The sequence below is a fragment of the Rattus norvegicus genome, chromosome 13 (genome assembly GCF_021556685.1).
Source record: "Rattus norvegicus strain SHRSP/BbbUtx chromosome 13, alternate assembly SHRSP_T2T, whole genome shotgun sequence".
Taxonomy (NCBI): Eukaryota; Metazoa; Chordata; class Mammalia; order Rodentia; family Muridae; genus Rattus; species Rattus norvegicus.
In genome coordinates this window covers 44,534,659-44,543,000 of record NC_141546.1, presented here as the reverse complement: position 1 = coordinate 44,543,000, position 8,342 = coordinate 44,534,659, and the positions used below count along the sequence as shown (strand labels likewise).

At 39.5% G+C, this 8,342-nt stretch overlaps 1 pseudogene; it reads right to left on the bottom strand.

Moving 5' to 3' along the window:
* Positions 1–6,793: 6,793 nt before the first annotated feature.
* On the bottom strand, positions 6,794–7,967 carry LOC148001595 (glyceraldehyde-3-phosphate dehydrogenase pseudogene; annotated as a pseudogene).
* Positions 7,968–8,342: the final 375 nt, after the last annotated feature.

Sequence of the window (8,342 nt, the reverse complement as noted above, 5' to 3'; positions counted from 1 at the left end):
GGGGTATATGCTTGCACAGTAAACCTTGCAAAAAATGAACAGAAAAACAAAACAAAACAATAAGCCAAACCTGGGCTGAAGAAAGGGTTCACTGGCTAAGAGCACTGTCTGATCTTCTAGAGGACCCGGTTTCAATTCCCAACACCCACATTACAGCTTACAACTGTCTATAATTCCAGTTCTGGGGGATCCAATATTCTTACACAGACATACCTATGGCTAAAATACCAATGGATATTAAATAAATGAATGAATGAATGAATGAATAAATAAATAAATAAATAAATAAATAAATAAATAAATACCATAGTGGGGAAGACTGTAGTCTATAGGGGAAAAGCTGCATACTGTTGTTTAGCTAAATTAGCATAACACCAGGCCACCTTTTAAGTATTTATGTTTATGCTCATAATTAAACACTACCCTCAGACATAATCAGAGAAGCGTCTCTATTCAGTGAATGCAGAGATCTAAGGGTACCCAGAGAATAACAGATGGATGAGTACCCAGCCCTAAGCATGACGTTTGTATTATCTACTGTAAGACTCAGAGAACATTGGAAAACAAAATAGGAAAGAAAGAATGTAAAATCCAGAAGAGTTGTGAAATGTCATTTCCTGAGCAAGACACAGCCATTGCAATCATGAATTCCCAGTATTTGTGGATGTGATAGGTAGGCCTGCACAAGAACAGGCCTATCAATAGTTAGGTATGGATATAACAGAATCTCAAGGACCCTGACTCTCACTGTTGAACGTTTTGATATTAATAAATTCAGCAGGCAGGGAAGCAATTGCCTTCATTGAATACCCACTGATAATCCTATCAGGCTCTACAAGATAATTTAGAATCTAGTAATCACGAAAATGGTCCTCATTAATGTAAATGGGTCACAGAACAAACCCTATAGTTGTTAATCTGAGAAAGAGATTGAAAGGGATGAGAGTTTGATAGCAATGGGGGATCAGAAGAACAATCATAATATGTTATATAGAATTGTTAAATAAAAAATTAATAAAAATGAGAAAATGTTATAATTTATATTTGTGTGTGTGTGTGTGTGTGTGTGCATGCACACACGTGAACCACAGCACACTGTTGACATGAGAGGAGAACTTGTGGCTATCAATTCTCTCTTTTCATCATGTGGGTCCTAGGGATTAAACTCAGGTTATCAGGCACTGCAGAAAGTATATTACCCAAAGCTCCATCTAAAAGGCGGGGGGGTCTTTGCAACCATGGCCAGCACAGTAACCATCTATAGAAGGCAAGAAAGTAGTTCAGTTCAACACTATAAAGTAGCTGGTGTTGGTTCAAATTTTGGAAGTCTGACCTGAACACTTTATTTTACACATATTTGAACACAGCACAATTTGATGGAAGCTTTCCTGATAATTAAATGAACTCAATCCCATGTGCATATTAAAACACAAAGCAAGCTAAATAAAGATCTGATGTGATTACATCAAAACTGTTTATGAAGTACATCTTCCACAAAGATGGGTTCTATAGATTGACTGAAAAAAATGAATTTATGATAAAGGGGCTTGGGGAAGATGCAGTGTGGTCTCATCAACACTGATAGCACAAAGGTTACCAGACAATTAACTGTATCAACGTGTGGTCGTCTAGATAGATAAAAGGTTATGCATCCCTTTGAAGGAACAACCCCATATATTCAACATTCTAAGGTTCCCCAGTGCTTATCTGTGAGCAAAAGGACCTCAAAACTTCTTACACAGAAAGTGTCTTTATTATATCAACATACATTCATTTAATCCATAGTCTCTTCAAGGATTTTATCAGGAAGGGATATTGGATTTTGTCAAAGGTCTTTTATACATCTGTTGAGATGGTCACATGGTTTCTAACCTTGAGTTTACCTATGTACTTAACTATATTTATTGCTTGTCCCCTATTGCACCAAGTCTATATCCCTGTGATAAAACCAACTTGATCAGAAAGAATGATTTCTTTGATATGTTCTTGAACTCAGTTTACAATTGAGCATTTCTGCGTCTATGCTTATCAAGGAGATTGATCACTTACTATTTTTGTCTGTATCTGACTTTAGTGTTCTCTGGTTTTTGAGATCCCTTTTCCAATTTCTGTTAAGAATTGCACTGGAGGGCTGGAGAGATGGCTCAGTGGTTAAGAGCACTGACTGCTCTTCCCAAGGTCCTGAGTTCAAATCCCAGCAACCACATGGTGGTTCACAACCATCTGTAATGAGATCTGATGCCCTCTTCTGATATGTCTGAAGATAGCTACAGTGCACTCATATATAATAAATAAATGCAATATTTAAAAAAAAGAATTGCACTGGAATTTTAATGGAGATTGTGTTGAGTGACAGATTGTTTCCAGTAGGATAGCCATTTTCTCAGTATTAGTATTACCAATCCATGAACATGGGAGGTCTATGTTCTGGAATCGTCTTCAATGTCTTTCTTTAGTGTATTAAAGATTTCATTGTACATGACTTTCATTTCCTTGGTTAGATTTATCCCCAAGATTATTATTTTTGGGGTTATTATGAATGGATGTTTCCTTGATTTTTTTTTCTCAGCACACTTAAAATTGATTTTTAGGAAGGCTACTACATGTGGTGTGTTAATATTGTACCCTGATACATTGTTGGACTGAATGTGTTTATCACCTGAAGACTATTCTTCAGAGTCATGTATGTATAGTATCATAATACCATCTACAAATAATATTACTTTGATTTCTTCTTTTCCTATTTATATTTCCTCAATCTCCTTCTCTTGTACATTGTTCCAGCTAAGACTTCACGCACTATATCGAAGAGGAATGGAGACAGTAGACAACCTTGTCCTGTTCTTGACAGGTGAAAATGCCTTGTGTTTTTTCCCTCCTTTGCGTGGTGCTTGTTGCATACCACTTTTGTTATGTTGAGATATGGCCCCCCTGTTTCCCTAGATTCTACAGGGGTTTTACTATGAGGGGATGATGGATTTTGCAAAAGGTGTTTAGCCTATCTAATGAGATAATCATATGGTTCCTACTCATCACTAGATCTATTCATCTGGTGTATAACATGTACTGATTTATATATTGCAACTCCTGCATCTCTGGAATGAAGCCGACTTGATCACAGTGTATGATCTTTTATTCTTGAACTTAGTTTGCAAGTATTATATTGACAACTTTGGAGGTTTATGTTCATCAGGAGGAGTTTGACCTATTTCTCTTGTTGTTCTTGGATTTCATCTTTTTGTAGCCCCCACCCCTGACCCATTGACACTCATAAAGTAGGTTCTTAGTTTCCACCAATCTCTACTGGCATTTATCCTAAAGAACCAAATGTTCTGTCTTTATCTACCAGACTTTCCACAAACTGCATAAATTTGTTTCTACTACAACTCCTCATACCAAAGGTGCTTAAGCAACCACCAGAGTCTAATGGAAATAGATACAATGTAGATATTAAGCATATTAACTAGGTAAAGGTATTATACTAACTAATTCTCTGCATTTCAATGGTATAACACAAAAGGTTAGTGTGTGTGTGTGTGTGTGTGTGTGTGTGTGTGTGTGTGTATCTGTGTGTGAATTCTACAATGGTTCTTACTGGTCATGTATCAAAGTTTGAAGACTTAAGGTCCTGTTTTTGTGTTTCTATAATTTTCAAATGTGACTTTCAATGTCCCTGTATTTATCTGCATCAAAATTGTGGGGTAGCCACTAGAGAAGACTGCTCAGACATCGGTTTAAGCCAACAGAAACTCTTTATTAGCCTGCTGGTGAGTATGTTGGATGTTTGGGATCTTAGTGTAGCCCCAAGCCTTTCTCAGGCTGAGCTTTTAAGCACAACAACAAACAACAACAACAACAACAACAACAAAAACAAAAACAAAAACAAAAAACCAAACAAATAAAAAAACCCAAATTCTGGGTTGACATAGTTCAGTTAACAAGCACAGTTAGCCTGAAGTGGAACTGTGGAAGTTAAAAGCAAGGTTAGTGCATTCAGAGACTTTCCCAGAGCTATGGACTTTGATGGATCAGGCCTTTGTTTTTATTTTGGCATGTGGTGTTGTCTGTGTGCTGAGTTTTAGAGCCTGAATGGTACTGCCATCACGAAGTAAGTTGTGCTAAGGACTGGGGGCCTGTTATAAGCCCAGAAGAGGAAGAGAGTTAACCATCTTCTCTTGGAAGATGCACTTATTACCTGTCTTCCTGGTCCCCTGTATCTGAAGCTGCTGCCACTTGTTCGAAACACTTTCTCGGGATGAGGACAGCAGACATTTGTGGGTGGCTAGCTGTCTCTGTCACACACCAAGTTGACTTGGATTTTCACGGCCCTGGTTTTTATTTTCTAAGTATTGAATCCTAGGACTCATGAAGACAACAGGGATTTAATACCACATTAGACCATGCCAGGGCAGAGCTATCAGATTAGCAGAACTGCCTGCTTGACATCTCCTCATGAGGTCTATCAAATTATTGGGGATTGGTTCTAATGGTTTGTCTTATTTTGGCTCTCAAACGCCACTCTTCCAGACTTGAGGGTCCCTGCCTCCAAATGTCTTTGACTGATAATAAAGAATTGCTATACAGTCAATGACTGGCAAAGAGATGGGTGGGACTTTTAGATTGGGCAAGGGAGAGAGAGAGAGAGAGAGAGAGAGAGAGAGAGAGAGAGAGAGAGAGAGAGAGAGAGAATTGGTCCTATTGGGGGTGGGGGGCTGCCCAGAAGGTAACAGGGCAACAAAGATAAAACAGATTTAGAAGGTCTTAAGCCAGGAATACTGGAGGGAAATATATGCTAGTCTCGGGGAGGTTTAGAAATGCCTAGCATTGAGCTAGTCAAGGTGTAACAAAATTAGCTGGCCTGAGTCTTTCATTTGAGAATCCAGAGTGCTACTGGACTGGTACAGTGTGTGAGTGTGAGCTGGGAGCCAAAGCGGTTTAACTAATTCACCACCATAGCAAATCATCCCAATTTAGCCATCCCCCCTCCCCATTTTTATCTCTTTTGTCTGCCATGCCCAACCTAAAGCTGCCAACTCTCTCTTCTTACTTCCTCCCACATTAGTCAATAGCACCATCTATTAACCCTGGAACTGACTCTTGATTTCTTCTCTATTTTTCTGAATTTAATGAATTTGCAAATACTGATTTCATTTCCAAAATACATTTAAATTGCTCCTACTTGTAGCTTTTCTTACCCATAACATCTCTCTCCTCCTTCTCCTCTTCTCATGATCCTGCCTCAGACTCCAAGCCTGGGAACCAAAACTCTGCCTACCTCTCTTCTTCCCAGCTATAGGCTGTAGTCATCTTTATTCACCAATCTGAGATAACTAGGGGGGCAAGGTTACATAGCATTCCTTGTGTCTCCTTGAGAATCTCCTCATCCCTGGGGGCAACCATAGTGAGTATTTAGCATTACAATACATAGCACCAGACTAAACCTCAATAATTCCCCATTTTTTTGTCTAAATGAAAATGCTTTTTCTCTATAGAATAATAAACAACACACAGTAGAAACAATTATGAAACAATCATGAAAATTATTAGGTACAAGTTACATTCAAAATGTCCAGTGGTCGTATTTGGCAATTTAGAAAAGGGCACTTTATTATCGATCCTATCTCGTTAAGTTCAGAGTTTTGTTTCTAAATCTATTTCCATCCAAACTTGTCTTGCCATCCTAAAAATATCTTCTTAGACCTAGAACATTTTCTTAAACCCTAAACAACTTAAGCTTATAGTAAGACTATGACTATCTAGTTTTCAACCTCATCAAAGACGTGAGAAGGAATAAATATTACCTGAGTATGCAGGTCACACAGGGACACAATTTCCAAAAATTACAGAAATGACAGAGACATCAGATCACCTTAACAGTCCCAACATTCTTTATAACATGGAGCATCTATTCTCAGCCGTCTGGCCTACTATATCTGACAGACCTTTCTAGCTGAAAATATGAAGGACTTGCTTACCCTGTCTAGGCAGAGCTTAGCTCTGCATACATTTCTTCTTTCCGAACGGATTTTCTGTAGTTGAAGCATAGCATTTTCTTTGCCCAGTGGCTAGCTTGCCACAATTGAAGCGATTCCATATGGAGGTTATTGGTGCTCAACATCTTCTTTGAAGTGCAATGGGGGTACTGTCAAAAGCAGACTTGTCTCACAGTCAAAAGATCTTTTAATTATGAAATAACTTTAAACGCAATATTCTGTGTATCGCTGAGGTTTTTGAAGAACAACTAAACTTTGGTTATTCTTAGCTATTAACTATCTGAATAACCTTGAAAACATTTTATTGTAATTAAATTAGTTTCTACTATGATCATGAGTTTGACTATTCAGTTGTTTTACTTAATCATCCCTAATAGTTTATAATTTGTGTTTTTATCATCCCTATCGTTTGTAACAGCAGTTTTTAAAAGGAATAGAACTTTACATTGTATCCTTCAGGATTATGTAAGTACGATAGTTCATATAGAAATTGAAAACATATATATTATGTGTATCAAAATTTACTTTAAATTTTTATGAACATAAAATAACCTATGCCATATAATAACCCTTGCATCAAAATATAAAGAGAACAATCAATATGATTATCACTGTAAAATATTTTTTATTTAAGAATAGATTCAATAATCTACCCCATTTGTCTAATTTCTTTGGGGGGTGTGCAGTGAACTTTATTGATGGTATTCAAGAGAGAAGGGAGGGCTCCCTAGGCCCCTCCTGGTATTATGAGGGTCTGGAATGGAATTGTGAGGGAGATACTCAGTGTTGGGGGCTGAGTTGGGATGGGGCCTCCTCAGCAACTGAGGGCCTCTTTCTTGATCTCAGTATCCTTGCTGGACTGGGGTGGGTGGTCCAGGGTTTCTTACTCCTTAGAGGCCATGTAGGCCATGAGGTCCACCACTCTGTTACTGTAGCTGTATTCATTGTCATACCAGGAAATGAGTTTTACAAAGTTGTCATTGAGAGCAATGCCAGCCCCAGCATCAAAGGTGAAGCGTGAGAGCTGCTGTTGAAGTCACAGGAGACAACCTGGTCCTCAGTGTAGCCCAGGATGCCCTTTGGTGGGCCCTCGGACACCTGCTTCACCACCTTCTTGATGTCATCATACTTGGCAGGTTTCTCCAGGCAGCATGTCAGATCCACAATGGATACATTGGGGGTAGGAACACCGAAGGCTATGCCAGTGAGCTTCCCGTTCAGCTCTGGGATGACATTGCCTACAGCTTTGGCAGCACCAGTGGATGCAGGGATGATGTTTTGGGCTGCCCCATGGCCATCACACCACAGCTTTCCACAGTGGCCATCCACAGTCTTCTGAGTGGCAGTGATGGCATGAACTGTGGTCATGAGCCCTTCCATGATGCCAAAGTTGTCATGGATGACCTTGACCCGGGGGGCTAAGCAGTTGTTGGTGCAGGATGCATTCCTGACAACCTTGAGGGAGTTGTCATATTTCTCGTGGTCTACACCCATCACAAACATGGGGGCATCGACTGAAGGGGCAGAGATGATGACCCTTTTGTCCCCACCCTTCAAGAGAGCCCAAGTCTTCTCCATGGTGGTGAAGACACCAGTAGGCTCCATGACATACTCAGCACCAGCGTCGCCCCATTTGATGTTAGTGGGATCTCAGTCCTGGAAGATGGTAACGGGCTTCCCGTTGATGACAAGCTTGCCATTCTCAGCCTTGACTGTGCCATTGAATTTGCCATGGGTAGAGTCATACTGAAGTATGTAGACCATGTAGTTGAGGTCAATGAAGTGGTCATTGATGGCAACAAGGTCCACTTTGCCAGATGTAGAGAAGGCATCCCTGATAACCAGGCACCCAGTACTGCCAAATCTGTTCACACCAACTTTCACCATCTTGTCTATGGGAGGAGGCTGGCACTGCATGAGGAGATGTGGCTGTCTCTGGAACAGGGAGAAGAAGAGAGTCTAATTTCTTATAATAGCTCTATATGTCCCCCTTTTCTTTCTCAACCCCCTTAACTTTAACTAAGAAAGAAGAGAGAAAAGGAAAGGAAAAATAGAAATCCTTGAGTCTAAGCTCCCTATTTAATTTCCTCCCCAAGACCATAATGATTTGTAATCATCCCTTAAAATGACAATATATCTATAATTCATAAAATGACCAAAACTATCCAATCCAACTTAAGTGATTGGGATGACAGCCTTTTTATAATCACTTCTTGCTGAATTGGGGAAAAGAATTCTTTTTGGGGGGTCCAAGAAAAATGGTTAAGTCAAAAGAAAGCTAGCTGGCATTACTTAATGTTCTGTCTCCCTATGTTGATGAACTGAAGTCTTGAGTGGAGAAGGTGGCAT